Here is a 27,074-nt window from a genome sequence, read left to right as displayed (position 1 = left end):
GACCACACTTTGAGTAGGATCTGGAGGGTCTTCATTCTGTGTTTTTATGGATATAATTTCTCTTTTTATCTGGTCTTATCTATTCTTTAAAGACCACATCAAGGCATTTGATCAGCTAGCTCTGCTGATCAAATCAGCTCTGCTGATCTGCGTATCTGGTAGCTTCTCCTGGGTATGTCTTTCCTCTTATTTGGTAATATGTCCCCAGTTGTTTTCAGTGTGGGGCTTTGTGTGACAGATCTTTGAGGTCTTCTGTGCCTGACAATACTTTCATCATTCCTTCATATTCAGATGACAGCTGAATTGGCTATAACGTTTTAATTTCTATGTTTCTTTTTCCCCATTTAATTTCTTGAAAATACTTCTTTGTGTATTCTTGTGTATGGTGTTGCTGATGAAAAAATCCTGGTGTCAGTCTGATTTTTTTTTTTTTTAATAGAAATGTGATCTCTTTCTCCGTGGAAGCTTTTAGTATTTCCTCTTTGAGTTTGATCATCTTAGCTTGTACTAGAATGTGTCTACAGACCTGTCTTCCCTCATTTCTCCTCTTTGGACTTTTGTTAAGAAAAACTGTGAGAACATTGTAAGCAATATTTCTTCAGATACTTACTCTTCTCGACTGTTTTTCCCTCTCTCTATCTGAGAATCTCACTTTGATGTCCACAAATCTTCTCTATCCTCCGTATCACTTGACTTTAAAAGTGTTGTCTTCTTTCTAGAAGATTTCCTCGAGCTTGTCCTCTGGAGGATTAACTCTTTCTTCATTTCCGTGTTCCATGTCCACTTAGCCATCTACTGTGTTCTTGATCTCAACCGTGACATTTTTCATGTCTGACATTTCAACGCAGTTCTTTCCCACATTTTCCTGTTCCTATTTTATATCGCTAACATTTTCTTTGATCTCTTTAATATGTTTTTGTGAAAGTCTAATTTCAGTTCTGACTGCTCTAATATGGTTGCTTCTGTTCGAACCCGTAACCCAGGATGTTGCTTTTCTTTTGAAATGGTTGTACCCCTCAAATGTCCTGTAATTCGGGGTTGTGGGCTCGCTTTACCCAAAAGGTATTGGGTTTCTGTGATGAGCGGTGTGGATGGGCAAAGGTCAGACCCCAGTGTCAGCTCCATTGAGCTCAGAGGGTAGAGAGGTGGGTTCCCTAGGATGGAGAGCCCTGGATGCCAGGAACCCACAACTGGTCACTGCTCGCCATTCAAAACAGCACGACAAGATGTCCACTCTCAGCACTTTAGTTCAACATAGTATTAGAAGTCAAAACAGCCTTTCAGGCATCACTCTGCCCCCAAGGGCAGCAACATAGGAGGAGACACTTTTAGGGGTGTGATGAAGGAGAGGTCCCCACCTCTCTGTGAGGTCCACTTCTCATAGGTCACCTCATCTCCTTATGCTTTCTCAACACATCGCAAGCACAGAGCCCTCTTGCCCTGATTTTACCCCAACAGCATCAGGACCTGAGGTCCAAGTTGGGCAATAGGGCAGGGGCTGTTTGCCCCACAGCAGTGGCTGGGAAGCACCCAAGGCTAACTTCCTATAGCTCCCCTCTTCTGTTTTATCCTCCTACAGCCATACTGGGCAGCTTCTTCCTCACATCCCAGGCATTCCCCACTTACCCCCATCTGAAATGTCCCCTAGCCACTCCAGCAGCTCTGCTGGGTCCTCTGCTTTCCTTTCTGGTTCCTCCAGGGTGGACCATGGGGAGAGAATCTAACAGCCAGGCTAGCTCACTAGATCGATCAGAATGGAATTGCCAATCTTGATTTCTAGTCTGCTGTATCTTTGATATGACATAAATTGTCTCTCCCCCTATCCCATCCCCTATTCTGGACTCCCAGTACCTCACAGTGTGACTGTGTTTGGGAATAGGGTCTTTAGAGACCTGTGTTAAAATGGATCATGTGGATGGGCTCTGATCTAGTGTGACTCACATCCTTATACAAAAAGGAGATTAGGATCCAGTCAGAAAGAGGGAATGCCAGATGGGGACACTGGGCGAAGACAGCCCTCTGCAAGCCAAAGAGAGAGACCTCAGAAGAAACCAACCCTACTGACACCTTGATCTTGAACTTCCAGCCTCCAGGATGGAGAGAGAATAAATTTCTGTTGTGTAAGCTGCCCAGCCTGTGGTACTTTCTTGTGATGACCCCTGCCAATGGTCTGTTGCTAATGGAACTCTACACAGACCACACCCCTCAACATCTCTCAGAATTTCTCTCCACCTTCTGAACCACACTGATGCTTGTTGATGGATAACTACATGCCGGGCACTGTTCTAACTTCTTCACATCAACTCACTTCATCCTCACGGTGCTCTGAGAGATTGTTACCATTATTCCCATTTTGCAGATGGGAAAACTGAGGCACAGAGAGGTCCTGGAATTCTGCTCAGAGTCACACAGCCAGTCTGAGTCAGAACTGGGATTAAATCTGCCTCTAGAACCCACTGTGTAACCCTTAGATTCCTCTGTCTAATAGGGTGGCCGCTAGCCGTTTACTTTTAAATTAATTCAAATAAAGTAAACATAACAATTAAGTTAAAATAACCTTGAGAAGTTTCCTGGACCTCTTGGAGCCTCAGGTTCTCCATCTGAAAAATGGGGATGTGTGTCCCTCAGAGCGTGACTGTGTGGGTTACCTGTGAGATAATGCAGAAAAACAACGTTCAGCAGCGGGCCTGAGCCATGGTAGGGCCTCAGTAAACATTGTTTGTTCTTATGTGGCATCAGAGAGGAGAAAAGTGCTTTCAGTTTTTAATTTTCAGGTTATTTACCTTGTTGAGCTCTGTTCTCTACCCCCAGTTCTTCCAATTAAAATCACCTTTCGCAAAAGCTAGTCTGAGTGGGCTTGTGTTTCTTGTAACCAAATGGTACATGATTAAGATAAACGAGAGCTTGTTGGCTCCCGGCATTGGTTCCTCCTCATGACTCCCATATTGGCACCCATTCTCCGCGGCTCTTGGTGTTGTTTATTTGAATACTTGCTAGGTGACATTGATTTTGAAGCTCGAGACCATCCCGGACTCCCCGTATGGGATCTGGCATTCATGGAGTCCCAGGGCTCCCAGCCTAAAGCCTCTAGCCTTCTTACCATATTGCTCTTGTCGCTGCATCTCCAATACACTGATTCTTATCGCTTCAAGCTTCCTCAATATCGAAGCCTCAAGCATCAAGGAAATGAGCAGAGGTACCGAGCAGCAGAAAGATATGAAAGGCACATTCAATATCTACCATGGTGAAAATTGGAGCCCCTGTAATGTATTCAATCATTTTCCTTGTAGGAGGATTTCATATTAAATCTTAGAGGCCTTTTATTTTGCCCCCAAATATGAGCTCAATTTGCTGGAGTTCTGCGAACAGTCAAATTCTCTCTTACTTACTGATACATGTATGAATAAAGCTGAGGATCCAGAGGCAAGTTACTCAATTATGTTTCTCTCTCTCTCGCTCTCTCTCAAGGGGTATAAAATGGGATGCTTGCTTTAGAACAGAGGCATGCTTAGTTAATCGGCCTTCGAGGTGATGTTTAGAATATCAGGAATGGGAGCTTTTTTTTTTTTTTTTTATTCCATTGGACTGTAGACGAATTGGTACTTGGGGTTTAAACCTAGGTTTTGGGGAGGTGCTGTTGGACTTGGATAAGAATGATGGTGGCCAGGGTGTTGTCCACATCTCCTGCCATTCCTTGGGCATGCCTCTGTGGGCTCTGCTTCTCATGATCTGCTCCTGTGACTCGCTTTGAAGGACTCCTTTAGGTAATTGGAGTCCTTCTCTCTGAGAATCTACGTGTCCTAGTTCCTAGTGGTGAAGGCATATGAGCCCAGTTCTCTTGCCTTGTGTTGGGACTCAGAGGTCTCATGTTCACATCAGAGCTATGAACAGGATTAGGCTAAGGCTGGCACATTCCCTGAAACTGCCTCTTGCTCAGTCTCTTCCCCTTCCCTGTTCCGCTTCCCCTACCCCCTTCCCAGTGTTTCTTGGGAGCGTTTTCTAGATAACATGTTGCACCTTGATTTGCACCTGAATCCTCATCTCAGGGTCTGCTTCTGGACCATGTTTGCACCAAAAGGAGGTAGTGTTGGGCGGGGACGAGAGTTAGAAAGAGCCTAAGTTCTTGAGTCTGGCAGACTTGAGATGCAGGTATCTCTCTGTTACCTTCTCCGAGGCTCTTCAGCCTTCCCAGCCTCTGTGTGCTTACCTGTAAAATGGAGAGAATATGACCACCTTGCAAAGTGTCGTGAGGCTGGACGCATCATCTGCATGGTCCCTGGCCGATGGCGGGCATTCTGTAATTTTAGCTCGTAATGCTTTTATGATTGAAGGGAGAGAGACTAAAGGCCAGGAGTTCATCGAGAAATGAATGACCTGAGAGGGGAAATGGCAAGCCCCTGAGCTACCAAATGTACCCTATCAATATATAGCCTCGCCATCACTTGTATGTGTTCCCTCCCCGTCTAAGGGCTTGGGTGGACGTTCAGCTGGCGTCGTGGACAATTTTTCTTTTGACACTTTAAATCCTGGATTTTATGAAAACATGTTTTTGTATTACTATTATTATTTTTTAAAGTTGTTATTATTATTATTATTATTTTACCATTTGCATGGTCTCCTGCCTTCAATTTTCCTGTACTTTTACATCCAACACCCAGTACCCATGGCTCTTGTTCAGAGGACTTTCTGGGCTGCTCCTAGAGCTGCTTTGCCTGGATGCAAAGAGCCAAAAATGCCTGACGGTTTGCATTCTCCTCCCAGGACATTCCTTAACTAATGACTGCTGGGTGCAGGAATTGAAAGCCCAGCTCTCTTGCCCTGGATTAGGCCATCAGTGGGACTGACTTTTACTCTAGACGCCCCCCCCCCCCCCCCCCCCCCGCTTTCCTTTCTTTATTCTGCTTCAATTGCTTCCCTATTGGTTTGTTGTTGTGGTTGTCATGTGTCTGTTCATTTTTGTCTTTCCCTGGGAGCAGTTTCTTAATAAGTCACCCATGGTGCAAATCCTCATCTCAGACTCTACTTTTAGGGAACCCCATCAAGGACAGCTGGTACACACTAGTATGCCCATAGTGGGTATTAAAACATTGAAATACTTCCCTGCCAATTGGGAAATAGCCATGGTTCTGGTGATCCCTGAGTGTCCAACTGCCACCCTGACCCTTGGGAAGGTTTATAATGTAAAGGGTAACAGCAGGGACTTGCAGAACCTTCTCCAGAGCTATGGTCAGTATCCATTCTGATTGTTCAGTAGACGCACTGTCAGGGTTATTAAATATTTTGTCTATCCTGGCATCAAGGAGGCACACATGGGGCTACTCAGAAGTGTGTGTGTGTGTGTGTGTGTGTGTGTGTGTGTGTGTGTGTGATTGAGAGTGGCAAGCCGGCTAGCCCAAATTTATCATTTTGTGGTGGCATTTGTCCCAGACATCACAATGCCTCCCTTGTTTAACAAAACCCTCAAGCACTTCTGTCTGCCCAAATGTCGAGACTCATGCCAGGGAAAGGAAGAATTGACTTCTGTTGCAAGTCGGCAAGAGACCATGGGTCCATTCAGCTTCAGGCTCACCCAGAGTGACCCGAGGGGGGGCTTTGGGGCGAGCAGGTGTGCTGGTGGTATAGTCACAGGGAAGGCACCTGTCACCTGTCTGCTCCGTCTGGGGAGGCCAGCAGAGAGTGTGCTCAGGTGTGCAGTCCCTCTTCATCCTCACCCAGTCCTGCCCTGCCCATAGTTCTTTCCTCACCGCCCTGTCCCGGTCATGTCAAGGGGCCAGCTTTCTCCCTTCCTTCCTCCCTATCTTCTTTCTCTCTCCTTCATTCCCTTCCTCTCCCCCTTCCTTCCTTCCTCATTCTTTTGTAGGTGTGTGTGGGGGAGGTGGGGAGAGTGGGGTATCATTTTTAGAAGTGATTTCGAGTCTCCTTTCCATGTAGTAAATGGGTGAATTACTCTTTACAACCACAAGTCTTTTATGCTTGGGGGGAGGTGGTAGAAACGATGAAAGTTTATGTCATGATTCTTGAGAAAGTTTGCTCTATGTCTGTGTGGTGATGGGGAGGGGGCATTCAGATACGGTGAGATCATGAGCCCTGAGGTCCACCCAGACTGGATATTGGAGGGGACGCCTGACTCCCATTGGGAGGATCTCACTTCTCCGCAGGTCAGGAAATCAGCCTGTCTTCCCAGGATCCCTACATCTAGTCACCCAGATTTTTAACAGCAGTAGCATCTAACATTTACGAAACACTAACTGTGTGTCGGGCACGGTTCTAAGAGTTTCCCCTTATTTTGTTCTGCCAAGAGTCCCATGAGGGAGAAGCACAACTGTTAATATCCCCATGTTCCAGAGGAAATACTGAGCCTTTAGAGAAGTGATATCACCAGCTCATGTTTTCACATGGCTGACACGATCTGGAGTTAAAGCCAGGGAATGTGGTTCCAGGACCTGAGCGCTAACCATGATCCAATATGGCTTCCTCCGCTCAAGAGATGATACCACGCTCAACTGAGGTGTATCTGTGTTTTCCATATCTGTGTTCTCGAAAGGACTTTGAGCCATCTGAGGCCAAGGGGCTGCTTGTTGACCATCTCTGTATCCCTAGCATGTCCTCAGGATCCAACACAGGTCAATGGGTGATGAAGGCAAGGGAGAACTGTGGGCAGAAGCAGTGTGATTGTGAGCTCCAGAGCCTTCGATGGGGCTGTAAGAGTTGCTGCCTCTCATTCTTTGTGCACCTGCCCTCTGACCTGCCCCACGTCAGAAGTTTCAAAAGGACTCATTCCACTTGAGAAAGGTTCTAGTTCTGTGTTTGGAGTAACTTAAAAAGAATAGAGGGGCCATTTCAGTGAATACTTGCTTCATGCTAATGCTGAACAGTTTTCCCAGCATAGATTTTGTCGTCTGCCTCTTGTAGATGCACAATGGAAGGGTTGTCAGATCCACAAAGTCAGTGACTTGCTAAGAGTTATAGAAGTTAGTACAGAGTGGGCCCACAATTCATCTCTAGGTGGTGGGGCTCTGACTGTCCTATTCTTAGGCACTAAGCTATTCTGCTTGTTTAAATACAGTGATAGTCAGAGACCCAGAGAGGAAAAGGAACTTGCAGAACAAGGCAGCGAGATCTTGAAGCCAAGTGTCCAGATCCTTTCAGGATATTCCCCATGGCAATGGCCACAGTCCTTTTAGATTTTCCCCCAATCACCTGGGACTCCTGCCTCTCCAGGCTGTCGTCTCAAAGGATCACCACATATACAGTAACATCTGCAGATCCGACTCCCATGCGTCTTTGGAAGGCCTTTGCTTGGCAGTTTAAACGGTCAGGTCAGCTCTTCGTGTCTATCGATCTCTCCATACTTTTGCCTTCAAGACCGCTCACCATCCTGTCCACTTGAAATAACCTCTTCCCCCAGGCTGGGTGCATCTTTCATCCCTGTCTTCCTTCTACCACTGAGAATTCTGCTCCGGGCCAGATCCCCCCCAACCACCAGCGACCACTCATCGTCAGACAGCGTCTCTCCCCGGAAAAATCCGATGAGCTCTTCTTAGCTTGGGCCTGTGTGTTTGTTTTCCTTTTGAAGAAAAACATTTTCATTGAAATGTAGTTGCTGTTCATGAGAGCAAACCTTTTGCTGGATGCTTAAGACCTGCCAGGCAGGCGCCTTGCTAGGCGTTCAGATGCATGATCTCATTCGCTTTTTGCAGTAAGCACGCGATTATCCCGTGTTGTAGATGAAGTCACAGCCACTCGGAGCTCAAGGAGTGAGCAAGTGGGAGAGCTAGAAGGGGGCAGTGCTGGGATTTTAAAGCCAGCCTTTTCGCACTAGAAAGCCATTCTTAGAGCTTATAGAGCCTAGAGTTGTTTTGAAAAAAAGACGTGAAAACTGCTTTTTCATCCTACTACCTGGAGATCATTGTGACAGGTGTTTGTGTTACCTCTACTTAGTCTTAGTTTTTCTAAAAATACGTGGCTAATTCATTTTCTTTCTTTTTTTTTTCTTTTCACTTTTCCCCCCACCTTCCATTTTTATTATGATTCAGTTTCCATGTCATTCAATACTTGTTAAAAACAACATTAAATGTCTATATCATATCCCAGTATATGAAGAGAGCATGAAGTATTTGACCCTTTTGTTATACCTGGACAGGCAGGTGGTTTAAAAGTGCTTATTCCTTTTTTTTTTTTTTCCCCCCGTAAGTAGACTCCGTGCCCAGTGTGGAGCCCAGTGTGGGTCCTGAACTCACAACCCTGGGATCAAGACCTGAGCTGAGATCAAGAGTTGGATGCTTAATTGCCTGAGCCACCCAGTTGCCCCTAAAAGTGGTTATTCTTAAGTTGGTGGTTCTTAATGGGGATTTTGCAGCCCAGGGAACATTTAGCAGTGTCCTGAAACAATTTTGATGGTTATAACTGGGTGTGGGTAGGTGGGTGGGCATGCCCTTGACCTCTACTAGGTAGAGATTAAGAATGTTGCTAAGCATCCCACGATGCACAGGATAGCCGAGCGGCAGAGGATTATTTGACCCCAAATGTCAATAGAGCTGTGCATGACTCCCCTTGATCTTGATGGTATGACGGGCATCCTGTCTATTAGACCAAGCACGTTTGACAGACAGGGCTTCCATGGCCAAGTTCTAGAAAGGGAATTGCTGAGTCAGAGATGATCACCTCTTTGAAGGTTCTTAAAATACAATATCAAATTGCTATCCAGAAATGCAAAATATCATTCTTCCAAACTCCCCTACCTATTCCACCACGCTCCAGCTAGCATGGAGAATTATGATATTATAACCCTTTGTTAATTTGAAACCAAAAAAATGCTCCCCTGTTGTTTTAATTTGCATTTTCTTTGATCATTAAGGAGTTGAGTACCTTTTCATATGCTTCTTAGTTGTTCATATTTCTTCCGTGAATTATCAGCTCATGTCCTTTGCCCATTTGTTTTTTCCTACTGAAGTTTTAGGGGGTTTTAATTGATTGGTGGGGAAGTGTTCCTTTTCAAAACCTTTTTTGGATTTCAAAGGCAACTCAGAACTTACATTTTTGACTCATTATGCATAACTTATTAAATATTGTTTAGTCTAGTAGGATGGTTATGGGTTTTGTGGAGCCCTTCCCCATGTTGGATAGAGAGAAGTCATTGAAATTTGACAGTATTCTTTGAAGATGAAAACATCTTTGCTTAGGTGTAAACTAACGTCCTTTTGAACTGAAGAGAAGAGATTAAAGTACCTGAAGTTTCAAGTGTGAATTGAAAACAGAACCAGGACATTTAAACATTCTCAGACTGACAGAGCCCTAGTCTCGGGCTCGGAAGAGAATTTCTTTTCTTTTTTTTTTTTTTTTTTCCGGAAGAGAATTTCTTGTAATTGTGGAATAACGACTCAATTAACATCACTCTGTTCCTCGCTCTGTCAGACTGGGCTGGAGGAGAGAAAGGTAAGCTGTGTCCGTCTTCTCCTCAGAGGTGTTCAGAACAGCACCATCTCCTATTCCTGGGGGCACTTGAGATTACATAGGTGGTTGTTGATGGACCCTCTTCATAGTTACATATTTCTCTGAATGCACTCTAGAAAAAAAATATCTCTCTTTAGCTCGTTGAACCCATGAGTACATGGATATCCTTGCTCAGGATAGGGGTAAAGTAGTATAAATAAGTAAAAAAATAGAAGTCCTGTAGAACGGTGTCTCAGCACCTAGAGGGGTGTCTGACACATATTAAGTGCTCAACAAATATTAGTTGGGTAAATAAAAAATATTAAGTGGCTAGGGACACTTGGGTGGCTCAGTTGGTTAAGTGTCTGACTCTTGGTTTCGGCTCAGGTCATGATTTCATGGATAGTGAGGTCAAGCCCCGCATTGGGTTCTGCACTCATTGTGGAGTCTGCTTGAGGATTCTGTCCCTCTGCCCCTCCCTCCTCATTAAAATAAATAAATAAATCTTTAAAAATATTAACTGGGTAATATTATGGACAATATGTAGATGCTTTATAGTTAATACTGTGAAGGTGTCGTAGAAGCATGGAAAGCTTGAGAAATGGTAATACTAACATCCTTGACTTCAGATAAGAAAACCAAGCATCACAGAAGGGAAAGTGTTGTCCAAGGGAAGAAGTAACCTGGTCTTGTATTCTGTCTCAGAGACCAGTGCGATTTTAGCCATAGTAAAAGGTTGTTGCTAACAGTGTTAACATGATGATTGCTTCTTCCCGATTGTAACTGTCGTATCAACAGATGTTATCGTGCCATATTGGCTCTGGGACATGACAGGTGGTGTCTTGACGTCTTGCACTTTGCAAAGGGCATGCTTTCCAGGGGCAGTAAACATTTACGGAATGCGTACCATGTATGAGACAAAGCTGAGCATTTGACACGCTCAATCTCTGCTTTCCCCACACCCCCTGTTGAAATAGCTGGTATCATCTTCCCATTTCACAACCGGGGAAACTGAAGCACAGAAAGATTACCTCACACTTGGGTCTGTGTCATCCACGTGGCCCGGAGGCACACACTGCCCGTGACCTTTTCCTTGTGTTAGATTGTTCCAGAACTCATTTTCTGTGTGTATTTACACCTCTACAAGACACTATGTGTCTTGTGTGGGGATTGGGTGGAAGAGAGAATGGGCTAGCCTCTGTCCCTCCATGAGCAGCCCCCTGTGCCCACCCACAGGTGTGTTTTTTGCAGGAGGAAGGAGTTGACTCTCCTTATCTTTGAGGCTGAGTTAGTTAGCAAAGAACCAGGGGCATGGCAGGGCATCTCTGGTCCTGAGAAGTCACTTTGGGTTTCCTCTAGAGGAAGCAACAAACAAAGCACAGTAGTTAATTGTGTAGACTCTGGAAATAGACAGAACTGGATTTGCTTCTAGGTCTGATTTTTCCCAGCAGGAGGACTTGAGGCATAGGACTCTGCCAATCCGAGCTTCAGTTTCCTTGGATTAAGATACTGAGATCATACACAGTGATGAGATAAAACAATATGCCCAATAAGAGATAGTTTGATATTCATTCAGCAACTACTTATCAAGCATCTACTATGTGCACTGTGTCCAACATTACTGACTTGGTGGTGGGCGACCTAGGTACAGCCTCTGCCCTCATGGAGTTTACCATGTAGCAGAGGCATGGACATCAAGCTGATAATTAACCCCACTTTTAATTTTTCAACTTGCAGTAATTCCAACTGGTAACAAATATAGGGTTATTCAAGGAACTAGTATGAAGAGTCTATGTAGCCCAAGCATTCTCTTGCTTTTCTGAGCAAGGGATGTTATGCTGAGATCTGCAAGGTGAATAATAGGAGGAAGCTCAGAATACAAGGAGAATGGGACGGGGGTTCTAGGTGGAAGGAATGACATCTGGAATGGCATCCAGGTATAAGAAATGACTGGGACACAGAAAAGAGGTTGGTGAGGTAGGGGGAGCCTGAAGGAAGACCAGTGTGGCTATAGCATGAGTGAGGGTGGAAGGGAGAGGAGGTGATGCCATGTACCCCAGGCTAAAAATATCACTGGGCTAAAGAGGTAGTGGGGACCCTAGAGGTCAGGATAGAGAATTTGGACTTCTCCTGAATGCAACGGGAAGCCTTTGGAGCACTCAGCATGAGAGGATCAAACCTGTAAACAGAACATGTTGGTTTCTTATGGAAAACAGATTGGAGGAACCATGGAAGGCAGGGAGATTGTTGGAAGACTGTGTGATACCCAGTTGAGAGATGACAGTGATTTGGACCAGATGGGGGCAATGGTCATGGAAAGAAGTAGATGGATTCAGGATAGATTTTTTGGAGGTCATGGAAAACTGTATCACTGTTTGGCAAGTTTTCACTTTTCTCCCTCTGTTGGAAGAAGGTAGTTCCTCACTCCACTGATGGTGGGCTTGGCTGGGTGACGTGCTTCGGTGAATGGAATATGGGCAGAACTGGCACTATGGTCTGAGAAGAGGGTCTACGAGGACTTAATATGTGTCTACCAAGTTCCTGTGTTCTCTTGACTTGCTGTGAGATTGTCAAGCCTGATTGATGGTGGTGGTGCTTAATTAATCACCCTGGTTCTGGAATGAGGGGATGGACATGTGGTATAAAAACTTAAACTTGACCTGCATCTTGAGAATAAGCCTAGCAGAGTAAGGCAGAGTTCTGTTTGACTCACTGTGGTCAGCCACTAAAATTTTGGAGTTGTTTGTTACTGACCCTTACAGAGGTAGAATGGATATGATCATTAGACCATGGTCAAGGATGTGAGGTCATGGGTGAGGAAAACAAAGGTGTCAAGGGTGATGCCCACATTTTGGTATAAGCAGATGGCTGGATGATGGTGCTATTTATGATGAAGATTAAGGGTTCAGTTTTGTTACTGTTAACTTGAGATAACTGTAAGGTGCCAAGTAGAGATATCAAGTCTACAGATGGACCTACAGGTCTTGGGCTCATGAGAGAGTTCTGGGTTAGACATAGACTTTCTTCTTCTTCTTTTTTTTTTTTTTTTGGTCTTTTCCTACCAGCATCTAAATAAGGCTCAAAGTCATAGGAGTGGATAAGATCATTTGGGCCAGTGTTTCCTGAACCTTGGTGTATGCCCAAATTCCTTGAGGATGCTTGCTGAGAAAGCAGGTGTCTTGGCCACACACAGGAAATTCCAACTCATTAGGCATTGGATAGGGTCCAGGTTATTGAATTTTAAAGAAATCTCTCCAGGTGATCCTAAAGTAGGGGTTCTGTGGCCTGTACTTTGAGAAACACTGGCTGGAGGAGGGATATCTCCAATCTAAACAGGAGTGTCTTTCAAATGTTCATCTGGCGTTCGGCCCAGTAAAACCAAAGTGCTTGGTTTCTGAATTTAATCCCATTCTTCACGACTCCTTCACTTGCCTTCCACTTTCCCACCATCAGAGCTCCCAAACCTCAGAGGATTTCTTAAGAGTAATCATATGGAAGAAGGGGTTGAAGAGAAGATGTTTGCATTCATTTCTGTTTATTTATTTATAGAGAAAAGCCTACCATTAGATGATCTAATAAGCATTTTAATTAGGCAAGTATATCATGTTTATTCATTTAAATGATGCCTTTGCTGAGCTGCTTGAGGTTGGGACCTGCATCCCACAGTCTTGTAATTCCTGCCTTGCCCATGGCTGTCAGACAGCAGGTGCATCACCAGCTAAGGGATAGTTAAATAAGCAGGAAGCAGTACCCACAGCACTCATGGTGCTTCTTGATTTGAGTTTGGTGTTCATGTCCCTGGTAATGCCAATTGCATAATTCCCTGGAAATTGCAGGAAGGTGTAAGTAAAATCTCCCAATTCTCAGAAGGCAGATGGCTACAATTCCTAAATGTACTCAGGACACAAAGGGATAATGGATACCTGCCTCTTCTTATGTGTTGCCAAGAACATGGAGAAATTTTGATTAAAGTCTGAAACCATGAGTTGCAAACTGGTGACCTAGAAGGCTGGATTTGTCTGGCAGATATATATTTGATTTGGGCCACACTGTGGTTTTTTAAATCAATTTAGTTCCCAGCATTGAAAAACTGGGAAGCTGCGTATAAAATCCAGATTTTTGGCTCTCTCGAAAAAATTCAGATCTGGCAGTGCTGAGCACGTTTTCCCACATAGCAACCATCAGTTGGAGGTGAGTAGCAGCTGTCCCCTTTGAAGGGGGCTGTGTTCACCAGTTTGCCACAAGCCCCACCACACCCTCTTGAGCTCCATACTCTGAGGGCTAGTTGCCATTTGTCGTTTCTTCCAGGCCTATTTGACTTGCTTTTGTTATCTGCATGACACCCAGGGCTGCTGTATTCCACACTTCCTGGGATACCATTCCCATCATAGTCTGGATTTGTGCAGTGTGCACTGTGCAACCGTCCTTAGCAACCCTGCTAATTCCCTTGGATCAGTGGTTCTCTCTCTGGGATCCATGAGTCCTAAGGGTCTTCTGAGGTGTCTCAGGGTAGAAGGAGAGGCCCTGAGGGTGGGGCCTTCAACGGACCTTCGATTCTCATCTCCACCTCAATCAGAAAAACTTCCTTTGGGTCTGTTATTTTGGAATGCTGAATAATATTTTCATTTTGAAAAAAAAAAAAAGTTTCATGGCAAAGAAAATTTGAAAAAGATGACTGCCAAAATTAGCTTTATGTAAGGCACCCAGTACTGAGTTCTCTGGGGATAATACCACTCAGCATGCATGTAATTGGTTTCTGCAGCCCCCCACCTGCCAAATCTTTAGCCTTGAATTTGTTTTAATCAGTATAATTTACATACAGTGAGCTGCACATAGCTTAAGTGAATAATTCAATGAGTTCTGACAGATGAATTTACTCATGCAACCAACTCCCCAATCAAGATGAAGAACCTGTCCATCACCCCCCAAACTTCCCTCATGCCCCTTCTCAGTCAGTCTACCCATCCCCTAGAGAAAACCACATTTCTCATTCCTTTCAGCATAGACTAGTTTGGTATGCTCCTGAATATCGAGTAAATGGAAGCATAGCTTATGCTGTCCTTCATGTTTTTTTCTCCACCTGGCCAATCCTTGAGGCCGAGTGTCTGCTATTCCTTGAGTTTCCTCCTCATTCCTGAGATCACCAGTGTGGATATATTTACCTAAGCCTTTGGTTCTGCCTCTTGACTACACAAAGAATCTCCTCTAGAGTATTTGAAATTGCAATGCCCCAGTGTAAAAGAGAAATCAGAACATTGGTTGATTCTGGGGAGAAGAGGTGTGGCTTGACTGAGAAGTGGAATGAAGGATCTTTCTGGGCAGATGGTAATGTTCCATCTCTTGACAGAAATTGGGAATGTGTATTGGAATAGGCAGTGTTAAACCCATAAAATGGTATACTTCAGATTTGTGTGTTACATTCTAAATAGACCTTATCTCAGAAGATAAAAACATAAACAGATATTGAACTTCAGTTAATAACATGTTAGACATGCTGAAGTATTTAGGGGGAAAAATACTGATGTCTTCAATTTACTGTGAAAAGCATAAACAACTAGTGTCATTGATGGGTAGATACAGGGATGGATGGATGGATGGATGGATGGTGAACGGATGGATGGATGGTGGATGGATGGATAAATATACAAGATACCAAGAATAGTAAAATGGTAAATGTAGAAGTTAAGTTATGGGTAATGAAGATCCACTATAAAACTCTCTTGACTATTGTGTATGATTAAAATTTTTTGTTAGAAGAATTTTGGGCAAAGTGTCAATGCCCAGGACCCTCCCCCAGATAAATGGGTTTAACTGGCCCCCACTGGTGCCAGTTGTCAGTACTTTCTAAGTCTCCCAGTGGTGGAAGTCCACTGACCTGACATAGGGTGTAGCATTTCTGCTTTATAAAGTACTTATTATACACCAGGTCCTCTACACTTGAGATTTCACTTAATCCTCCAATAGTGCTGGGTGATCAGAGAGGTGGCATGTATCCGTTGTCACACAGCCGCCAGTTGGAACAACGAGGTTTGGAAACACCATGCTCCACATCCCTAATGTGTGACCTTTTATGACAGTTGTGATCTGTGCTGCAGAAATCCAATTGGGGGCATATGAGTCTATCTAAGAGGGATGCTGGACTGAGCCTTGGGCATGAAGGGGCTATCAAGAAAGCAGCCATAAGAGAATAATATTGAGCTGAAATCTGAAGAAATAGTTGGTCTTGGCAAGGGGAGAGCACATTCCAGATGGAAGGAGCAGCATGTGCAAACCTTTGGAAGTGGGAAAAAGCAAGAAGGAGCAAGAAGGTCAGGCTGGTTGAAGCAGAGTGAGAGACAGAGGGGCTGGTGCAAGCGAGGGTAGGGCCATTGCCAGTGGCCAGATCCTACAAAATCTCCTACACAAAGAGGGTGATCACTGGGGATCCAAGGAGAGGTTTCAGACCTGGGAAGAATGTGACCCATTTTGCTCCATGTTCCATAAGTTGGCAATATGCATAAATGGCCAAATGCAGATTTAGACTGGCCTCTCTCTGCCCTCCCAGTCTTGGTTCTTCTCCCCTCCCCTGTCATTCATTCTAACCTTGATGGGATTCTGAACTTTGCAAATGCTGCGGTGTTTCCAAGAATTAGTTGTGTTGGCCATGTATGAAAGCCCAGTCTGCTGGAACGGTGAGGAAAATTCCATTATAAGGCAGAGAGCATGCAAGTAACCTGCAAACACCACTAACAACAACAAATGTTCATCAGAAGTTACAATATCCATAATACCCTGTGTGGCAGGACTTGTGAATGGACGTTGGATAGGCAGCGCGTATCATGCATTCTTTATGGCTTTTATTACAGAGGTGTCCTGGGAGAACAATGTGTTGGGCTCTGTTGGGAAGTAAAACAGGGAGGGGAGGACAGGTTGGAAGTGTTTTGCATGTTTTGGGCATTCTGCTTAATAAGTACTTAGAAGTTGTCTGACAAGAGGACTGTAACTCTCTTCCTTAAGCCTCCCTCCAAGGGACTATAGGAAAAGGCCCAGCTTTTGACAGATCTGGAAGGATCTCTAGGGCCAGACTTATCCATTTTAAAGAGAAACCAGAGGGGAGATATTATGTAGTCAAGGCTCAACAGGGAGCCTGTGGTAGTTTAGGAGCTGGAAACCAGGTTCCTTGATGAACAGGTCAGTGTTTTTAATACCTCCAAAGTCAGGACCAAAGACATGGTCAATGGTGAGGCTGAAGAGCAGGGCTGGACCAGGTTGTGCCCCGTTTTTTGGAGGGAGTGCTAAGGTGAGGATTTTGATTTTATTCTAAGAGCCATCGGAAGACTTGACCTGGTTTATATTTTACAGAGATATCTCTGGATGCTTGCTCTTGGGTGGATAAGTGCGGTCATCGGGGAGGCCAGTGATGGTGATTGAGCCTAGAGTGGGATGGGGGAGATGCTGGAAGGGGATAGATTCCAGAAATATACAGAAGATACAATCAGATGGGATTGCTGATCGTTTAGGTGTGAATGTGGGAGAGAATGGTGTCAAGGATGCCTCCTAGATTTCTGGGTTGGGCCAAGAAGACAATGGAGGTGCCCCACCCGAGGCAAAGTTGACTGGTTGTGGAGTTGGTGGGGGAAGGGTGGCTTACTCACTGGATTTGAGGCACTAAGTTCGGGATGCTTGTGAGACATCCAGACAGAGATGCCAAGTCAGCTGTTGGATAAATGAATCTGGAGTTCAGAAGAGAGATCAGTGCTGGAGATTTAAATTTGGGAGTTTTGGAAGGGATGCAAGACAGATGAGCTCAGCTGCTAAGGAAGCGTAGAGGGAGAGGAAGCTGGGGCTGTGGGCTAAGGACAACCAGCATTTATGAAGCACCTACTATGTACCAGGTCCTCTTGCACTGTGCAAGCACTGTGGGGGTGGATGCCCATTTTGCCAAGGAAAAAAATGAAGCGTAGAGAAGTGAAGTCATTTTCCCAAGATCACACAGCTAGTAAGTGGTGTCAGAGGTGGGATTAAACCAGGGTCTTTCCTTCTTTTAGGAAGAAAGCTCTTCCTGCTCAGGGGATCTCAAGACGGTTCTGGGACTGGCCCTTGCTGGATCAATATGATACATTCTCATGCCTGCATGCATCATTTAGGCCAGTAGGACCTCATGATCAGCCTGTCCTGAGACCATGCCAAGCCCTGAGACTGGACACTGACCACCTGGCTGAGAAGCCATTCCCTGCGGAAGGTGGGGAGGACGCTAACAGGGACAAAGAGCAGGTGCTCACTGCAAACAGACCCTTGGCCCCATGGGCACCAGCATCCCAGCGACTGCTGCCTGTTTGGAAAAGCATTGCTGCCACATGGTGGCTCTTGGGTGACCTCGGCTTGTGAGCAGGGGAAGGTCTGAAGCAGTGGGAGGCTCTTATTTCAGAGAGTTGAGCACAGAATGTTGGAGTCCTTTTCGATTGCAAAGTCACCCACAAAGGCATATGTCTCTCTGCAGCTCAGGCTACAGATGGGCAGTGAAGCCACACACACACACACACACACACACACACGCTCTGAGAGACTGATTTCAGACGAGCTTTTATTAGCTAGCATATCATCTGTGCAAAGAAGAGACTCACATTTGAGCATTTGCATCATTGGAAGGAAAGAAAAATAAGCCTGCCAGACTCTATCCTTCCTCCCCCAAAGGAAGGGGCAACAGTGACCCCAGCAGCCTGGGTGGAGGTGGGGGAGGGTGTCTGCTCTGAGTACCTGTCCTTTGGCTTGTTTTCTTAGGCTTGAATGGGAGAGGACAAACCACAAGCCCTCAGCAGTGACATAGAGTCTGGGAGAGGGGGAGGAGAAGGGTGTCCCATTCCCCGATACCCATCAACAAAACAGTCAGCCCGTGACACTGGGTCAATATTTATTGAGCAATTTCTATGTCTTTCCAACTTGTGGCTGAGGGCAAAGATGATGCCAGCGAAGCGTGACTCAGAGTTCTGTCCCCAAGGACTTTGCAAGTCGCTTGGGATTTCATTCATTCATTCATTCATTCACTCATCAGACATTTCTATCTGTCTTCCCCATTATTGCATTGCCAGGACCTTGTACATTTCCTGGTTCAGAAGAGGTGCTCAATGATTATTTGTGTGGTACACAAATGAGGAACTCTAGGAGACCCATGATGAAGGGACCGGGAACCTGCCTTCGTTAGAGGGACACAGGCCCCCCTTGCCACATCCGAGGTACCTCTTCCAGCCTGCTTACCTGTACTTCGTGTTCGACTCTGTTGGCCACTCTCTGATCTTTGAAACTCACCCCTCCCTTGCTTTCACGCTCTACTTCTCCTCTGCTTCCCTTCCTTCCACCTCTTCCCCCAACCAACTCAGGCTACTCTTTTCCCACCCGCCTCTACCTATAGGAGACTTTGGTTCTCTTTCTATCACCTTCCGTAACTTCTGTACACCTGCTGTCTCCGGGCCATGTCCATGCTGAGGAGCATTACCCCCTTTCCCCGATTCCATCCTTCAATCAACAGAGATATATGGGGGACTATTCATGCACCAAGCTCTTCTTGCCCTTGGAGAGTATCTGTCTTCCACTCGGAGCTCTCTCTTGAACTCCAGACTCATGGAGCCAGATGTATTCTTGACATTCACTTAAACATCTCTTCCATAGTCCAGCCCATCTTCCTGTGTCATGGATCTCAGCAGATGGCTCTTCCCACCACCTAGTTCCCCAAACTAGAGAAGGGGGGTTCACCATAGACTCTGTCCTCCTCCCATACCCCCTACACCCAACAGGTCCTCAGTCCAGTGGTACCCACATCTGGCACATCTTCTGTGTCAGCCTCTTGCCCTCCACCCTTCCCGCATGTACTCTGCAGCTCTGGCCTCTATTTGGTGTTGCAGCCGCCATATTGGTCTCACTGTCTTTGTTCCTGTCTCCCTCCAGCTTACATCCCCACTGCTGCCAGGGGGATCTCAGATCCTAATCACATCGCATGTTTCCATTGCTCAAAACCTCGAAGCCTTACAGTACCCTAGGGTGAGAACCTAAGCTTTTAAACAATGCTCTGGGGCCCATCAAGGTCCATTATGACTTGCTCCTTCTGGATGCTTCCCTCAGTTCTCCCCAGCTCAGGCAGATCTGCTCCACAGTTCCTTAAGCCTGAGCCTCCAACCCTTTGCTCAGGCCTGTCTTCTCTGTTGCCATTTGTTACACCCCTGCCTGGACCTGGCCTCTCCTTCCTTCAAACACTTCCTGTGCCCTGCGACCTACCTCTGCTCCTGCAGTTCTTACTATACATGATTGTTTCCACATCTTTCTTTTTAGATCCCACAATGGAAGGAGCAATATCTTAGTTTAGTCAGGGGTTGGCACCTGTAGGCGACCATGCTGACACTGTTGGTGACTTGCGCCTGTTACCCCTGTGTTCCCCTTTCCCATACAAGTTGCCGTCTTCTTATCCGTGAGCACCTGGGACTCTGCCTGTGGATATATTTGCTGGAGTGAGCTGGGGGTGTGAATGGGACTGGATGGAAGTTGATGCAGTAGGGGAGCACTGGTTGATAAATGATCATTTGAAATGTATGTTAGGGACGCCTGGGTGGCTCACTGGGTTCAAGCCTCTGCCTTTGGCTCAGGTCATGATCCCAGGGTCCTGGAATCGAGTCCCACATCGGGTTCTCTGCTTAGTAGGGAGCCTGCTTCCCTTCCTCTCTCTCTGCCTGCCTCTCTGCCTACTTGTGATCTCTGTCTGTCAAATAAATAAATAAAATCTTTTAAAAAATATTTTTTAAAAAGGTATGTTAAATGAAGATTGACATTGGAGGAGTAATAATAGCCCAGCTTCCTTACTCCTTGGGTGCAGTGACCACAAGATGATTTTTATACCCTCTCCCGGAGGTCCCCATTGTGAATGTGGCCCAGTTATGTCACTGCTAACCTGCTCATTAACACCCCCTTCCCCCATCACAGCCTCATTCCTCTGTCCGGGACTTCTGGGACGATCATCTCAAAGAAACCCCTGGACCCACGAGCTTTGTCTCAATGATGTTCGCTTCTGCAGAACCCCACTAAGAGAGTGCCTTAAGAAATATATTTGAGGGGCTCCTGGGTGGCTCAGTGGGTTAAAGCCTCTCCCTTTGGCTCAGGTCATGATCTCAGGGTCCTGGGATCGAGCCCCGCATCAGGCTCTCTGCTCAGTGGGGAGCCTGCTTCCCCCCTCTCTCTCTCTGCCTGCTGCTCTGCCTGCTTGTGATCTCTCTCTCTCTCTGTGTCAAATAAATAAATAAAACCTTTAAAAAAATGTTTGGTGACTGCCCAAACACGTGTAATACAGGGATGATAAAATATCCCCCAAACAGCAAGCAAGCTGCACAAGACAGCTCAGAAGCAACAATGAACAGTTCCAAAGCTTTTTTAGCCAGGGAAGAAGGACCCCAGCAAGGACGGGGAGTGATAAAAAGCTAAACTGAATGGGCATTTACTATGTTCCAGGCTCTGTTCTAAGGCTGTGTGTCTGTGTGTATTTTTTTTTTCCCCTCATTTAAATGCCACAACAAGTCATGGTAGGTGCTATTTTAACCCTGCTGTACACATGCAGAAAACTAGGACACAGAAGGGTTGGGCCCAAGGCTTCCCAGCTGTGGGTGGAGGAGCTAGGAGTCTGCTCTGAACAGTCTGGTTTCCAGCTGGATGCCAAACCGCCGTGCCTTGAAGAGGTGGTGAGATCTGATCTGGGTCTCGAACGGCTGGAAGGCACTGGGGAGGCCACCTAGGAGGGCAGGTCAGCAGGAGCCCAGGCAAGACGAGAACACACATGCCTCGCTCAGGGTCATGTGCTGTGGGAGAGTCTTGGTTTGCAGGAAGGTCTGCGTTTTGCAGCTCTCTCGTTTCCTCCTCCGTTTTCCCTGTCCCCCAGATTATTTTCAGCACCGGAGGATACAGGGAAGGCTGAACGGCCAAAAGCTGGAATCAGAAATCTCTGAGGAGCCTGGCTGTAGACACAGCTTTACTCATTTGTAGTCAGGGTTTGCAGGAGTCTCAAACACACACGGGAGCTTATACACAAAACCCCAGGATCCCAGAGTGGCACATCCAAAGTCGCAAACTCAAATGCCTGTAAGGGCCAGGCAGTCAAGGCAGTGGAACGCCCTGATGTCGCCTAGTAAATGCCGCCTAGGTCTTGCCTGGAGGAGGCAGGCGACACCCCAGGACAACCTGTCATTGTCTGGTGGGAGTAGGGGCTCAGCATACTTGGTTGGTTTTCCCCTTTGGTTAAAAAAAAAGAGAAGCTGGAAATCCAATTTTTAAAAGGTGAAACCTCCCAGGGGCACCTGGGTGGCTCAGTGGGTTAAAGCCTCTGCCTTAAGCTCAGGTCATGATCTCAGGGTCCCGGGATCGAGCCCCTCATCAGGCTCTCTGCTTAGCAGGGAAATGCTTCCCCCATCACCCTCCTGCCTGACAAACAAATAAATAAATAAATAAAATCTTTAAAAAAAAAAAAAAAGGTGAAACCTCTCAAATGCTAAACAGTAAATTAATTTGAAAAAACACTTCTCAGGCTGATATTGAGGAGGTCCAACAAAATGAGTTCGTGGGTTAGGTTCAGCCTACCACCCACTATGTGAGGACCTCCTACTGTAGGGGCACCTGGGTGGCTCAGTCGGTTAGGCTTCTGACTCTTGATTTTGGCCCAGGCCATGATTTCAGGATCTTGAGATCAAGCCCCAAGTTGGGTTCATGCTGGGCATGGAGCCTGCTTGGGATTCTCCCCCCCTGTCCCTCTGCTCCCCTTCCCAGCACTCACTCTCTCTCTCTCTCTCTCTCTCTTTGTCTCTCTCAATAAGAAAAAAAGAAAAAGAAAAAAAAAAGACCTTCTCCTGTAGACAACAGAATATTATAATCAAATCAACAAAATCCTGGATTTAGAAATTCTTAGCTTCAGAATTATTAGTGTTATAGATCTTAGACTTAAAACTCTTCTAGATACTTGGCACATTGAATCATGAGAATAACAGACAGAATTTTAGCTGAGACCTTGGGTACGTAGACTCACAACCATCAAATCAGAATCATTCACGTGGTTTTCTGAGTTTGAACCTTTATTCATTTACCTTTAAAATCTCACCATCGAGCATCATTGGGATCTGATGCCTTCCACATTCAGCATCTGGCCTTTGATATGTTTAAAGTTATTAAAGATGTTTGGTTAGTTTTGTAAATGTCTGCCTGAATGAATCTCCCCCCCACCCCAAATATTCTCATTCATGTCTTCCAAAAATATTTTTCTTGAGCACCTAATACAGGCATCAGTGAGCCAAGAGAGACAAAGTGTCTATGGTAATACAGCTTGAATCCTTGTGTCGGTAGGCGGGCAGGAATTCATCACAAGATCATTTTAGACAATGATCATTGCTAAGGAGAAATGAAACAGAATATTCTAGAAAGGGACATGGCGGAGTGAAAACATGAGTGCCCAGGTTGGCCTTCTCTGAGAAGGTGATCTTTGAGAGGAGACTTGAATGATGAAGAGGAGTGAGCCATGGGAGGATGGGGGCAAGAGAGTTCTAAGTAGAGGGAACAGCAAGTGCAAAGGCCCTGAGGTAGGGACGAGGTTGTGTGACTGGGGTATAGGAAGAATACCAGTGTGGCTGCAGCAGTGAGTAGGAGGGAGAATGGGCAGGGGTGAGGCCAGATCGTTGAGCAGGAGTGCACCCTCTTTTCAATTCAAATAAATATTGAGAAGCGTTCAGCCCACCCGTGTTTAGCCCACTGTCCACTCTGCATCGCACGTAAGCGCTTGCTAGGCGTTTTGGGAGGCAGAATCCAGGTCACGGAGCACGAGGTGGGGGTTAGCACTCCTCTTGGCCACAGTGTCATACAAGGGTCCTCACTCATCCTCCCTTAATGCTTTTGCAAGCCTCTCCTTGCCCATCAGCACGGCTTTGTGGCGTCCCCTCTTCTCTGGTCCTGTAGAGCTGGGGTCCTGTGTCTCTATCCGCAATGACCAGACAGGGATGAGAGACAAGTTTCAGAAGGGTGTGTGAGAGCTGCCACAGCCTCTGTGCCTGCCATCTCCATGGTACCCAGGCAGGGGGACAATCTAATTAGGCTATTTTCAGCATCCTGGAGGGAGGGGGAGTGGAGGGAGACAGGGAGAAGGGGACCTGCCTTTCCTGCTGCCCGTCTCTCCCCCCTCCCTCTCTGAAGTTATCATTGATTCAACAGTCAGGGGCCAGGGAGATAGGAACTTTGCACGCTCTGTGCTGGGACCAGAGGAGGCTTTCTGGCAACGGGGTGGGACTTATAAACCACATCAGGGACACCAGGGCTGGCAGGCTCCCAAGCCCCCGTTACTGATGAGCTCTGAAGCTTACAGCTTTGACCAGAAACACGTCCCCTGCAGGCTGTTTGTCCTCTGCTGGGGCTGGCTGCCACCAGCTTCCTCTGGAATGACGGGCCCAGAGACAAGGATGCTGGCAGCCCTTTGTTTCTTAGCCCGGGGCCTGTGTCGGCCTTCAAGGCTTTTTGCCTGTGATATTCAGAGCCTTGGAAGGGAGCCGGGCTTTCATCTGCATGGAACACATAGCCAGTGGCTTCTGGAAGTGACTCATGGACTGTAGACTCAGTGGAAACCTACTGGACTCTTAAGTTACGAGTGCATAGGGATCCCATCAAACTCGTTCCCCCAGGTCCCAGCATCTAGCACTTGGAGGTGCGAAACATGGATTCACCAACTATCCTGCTACAGACCTCTAAGAAGGCTGCCTCGACAGGGTTTTCTTGAACCCCAAAGACACCACTTTCCTCCTCTGCCCATTTGCTTCCGCTCTGTTCTAAGTGTGCCCAAGTCTGCTGCATGGGGATGTTAATATGGTCAAATTGGGTGGTGGAATAAAGCCATTACTGTATGTGGGAAACTGTACCAGGCGAGCCCTGTGAATCATCTTGAACACCCCAGGGAAGTAGTAGATATTTGTATCAGCCCCATTCCACAGATGGGAAAACAGAGGCACAGAGCGGGTAAAGGAAGATACCCAAGATAACACATCTGGTGTCAGATTCGAGATTAAAACCCCGGTTTGCTGGACTCCAGAGCCAGCTTTCCAAGCACACAGATTTAAATGGGATCCGTGGGGGTGCTTGGGTGGCTCAGTGGGTTAAATCCTCTGCCTTCCGATCAGGTCATGATCTCAGGGTCCTGGGATCGAGCCCCGCATCCGGCTCTCTGCTCGGCGGGGAGCCTGCTTCACCTCCTGTCTCTCTGCCTGCCTCTCTGCCTACTTGTGATCTCTATCAGATAAATAAATAAAATCTTAAAAAACAATAAATGGGATCTGTGGCTTCAGGACTCCTAAAAGAGCCTTTGACAGGTTAATATGAGTTGTGAATCTCAAAGAGGGGACATTTCCTGAAATCATTTGACCCTTCTCTATTTTACGTTCTGGGCACACTTGTTAACATCGTCTGATGGTGGTTTGGGGAGGGCTGCTAGGAGGTAATTAAACAAAGCCAGTGATACTGTCTTTAATTAATGCAATTCACTCTGTTTTGTTTGTGCTTATTTCCTTATATTGGCAATAGCTCCAATAGGAGGTCTTGAACAATCCAATCCCTGGTTATTCCTTGGGACTCCAGAAAGAGCGTGAACACCAGAAAGGGCATTTTCAGAGGGAATCTCCTCTTGCAGTGCTGCTTTGCACCAGTGTGAGATGTGATGCTGTGTGCCACAGCGCAGGGCCAGTGTGGATTCTGAACCACGGTTAAGGCTGTCACACACATACACACACCCCGATGAATCAGAGCTTACCTTGGGACTTTGCCCTTTTATTATGGAGTCACAAGGCTACGAAGACATCCCTTGGGTCATTTTCCATTGATAAATTCCTTTTTATGCATTATGAACGTCTTTGGTCTTTGACAGTGGCCCGGTGGTGGGGGTCTTCCTCCTCTGCCTTCTGCTTCTCCCCTTCGGGGTCTAGCAGAGGGTTGGACATGCAGAAGCCCTCAACACGTGCCAGGATGGTGATCTTCCTTACTCAGCAAAGCTACCACTGGTTGCTTGTCTTCTGTGAATGGACATCGGGCTTCATGCTTTGTAGCCCAGAGTCGGTCTACTGTAGCCCATCGGCTGAACTCAGCTGTCTGCCTGTTTTTTGTTTTTGGTTTTTTTTTTAAAGATTTTATTTATTTATTTGACAGACGGAGATCGCAAGAAGCATAAAGACAGGCAGAGAGAGAGGAGGAAGCAGGCCCCCTGCTGAGCTGAAAGCCTGACATGGGACTCGATCCCAGGACTCTGGGATCATGACCTGAGCCGATGGCAGAGTCTTTAACCCACTGAGCCACCCAGGTGCCCCAAAGCTGCCTGTTTTTTGTAAGTGAGTTGTTAGTGGAACACAGCCATGTATCCACATAGGTGTTATCTGGGGCTGCTTTTGTGCCACAGTGGCCAAGATGAGTAGTCAGGCAAAGCATTGGCTTGGAGATACAGACCTGAGTCCAAACCCTGGAGTCTACTGCTTAACATCTGAGCATCTTCTTGTACCTCGATCTTCTCATCTATGAAATGGGAACACTGCCTTTCAAGGTTGTCGTGGGAATTAAAACAGATCATCTAAAGCGGGGCTCAGCAAACATCTTCTGCAAAGGGCTCTTTGTGCTTTACATTGACCTGTGCTGCCCATTCCTCAGCACCCCCAGAGAATTGAGAACAGTCTGAGTTGTTCCACCTTTAGTTTTGAATCAGGTTTTCTGAGCATCCGGGGTTGGTTCTATTGGGGGTGGAGAGGGGCAGGACCAACCTGAAATCACCCGAGAAGGCAGGCAGGATACCTGGGAAGTTTGAGCCGGTGGAGATGGTTACCCTCTGCTTAGATACACAGATTCTCTCCTGGACATCAAAGGTGTCTGGAGCAGCAGATTCAACAACAAGTTGAAGTCTGGTGCTAATTTCACAAAGACAAATTAATTTCTTTAGCTTCCCAACCTCTGATGGCTTCGGCACTCGCAGTGTTTTCATCTGGAAAGTCTTCCAGTATTTCTCCATGCCGTGGGTTCCTAGAACTGTCTGAATCTTTGGTGACTTACCCACGCAGGAGGGGAGGACTGGGTAGTAAGGCTCAGTTGGCAAGCATGAGTCCCGGGGGTCCACTGTGTATGGGTGGTGGCGAGGGCAGAGAATTTTCGTGTCCCTGGAAAGAGTTCTCATCTCCCAGTTGGTGGTGGAGTTTTTACCACTGACATTTGTGTTAGGCAAATCCTGCAAGCCTGAAACCGCATCTAAACTCGGCACATTTTGTTTTGCTTATTTCACTTGGACCTATGGCCATCTTTATGTGAAGGCACAACAAATGCATTACATCACGTGGGAAAGGAATAGGCTTCATGGAAAGCGTGAAGCGACAGGAAGTCAAGACATCTTGCAAAGGCAAGGGTGTGTTGTCTCTGTACTTTGTAGGCACTTTTCAGGGACGTTGAAAAACACAGTCCCCAACAAAGCCAGTCTTGACCTAGTGAGTTTTCTCTGGGACTGGGAATTTCCAAGTACACATAAGGGGAACAGCAGGTGCCTTTGAATGTGCATCGTGTTCTGGGGGCCCAGATCCACCGGAGTCTTGGGTTTTCTGCAGGGATGGGTTTGGGGATTCTTTGTAAGGCGCTATGCT

At 46.4% G+C, this 27,074-nt stretch overlaps 1 protein-coding gene across 2 annotated transcripts in view; it reads left to right on the top strand.

Moving 5' to 3' along the window:
* The window catches only part of SHISA9 (shisa family member 9), a 274,953-nt gene that overhangs the window by 70,989 nt on the left and 176,890 nt on the right, over window positions 1-27,074 (top strand). The gene's annotated exons all lie outside the window — the stretch shown is intronic.

Source organism: Mustela erminea, chromosome 20 (genome assembly GCF_009829155.1).
Source record: "Mustela erminea isolate mMusErm1 chromosome 20, mMusErm1.Pri, whole genome shotgun sequence".
Classification (NCBI taxonomy): Eukaryota; Metazoa; Chordata; class Mammalia; order Carnivora; family Mustelidae; genus Mustela; species Mustela erminea.
This window is presented reverse-complemented; position numbering and strand designations above follow the sequence as displayed.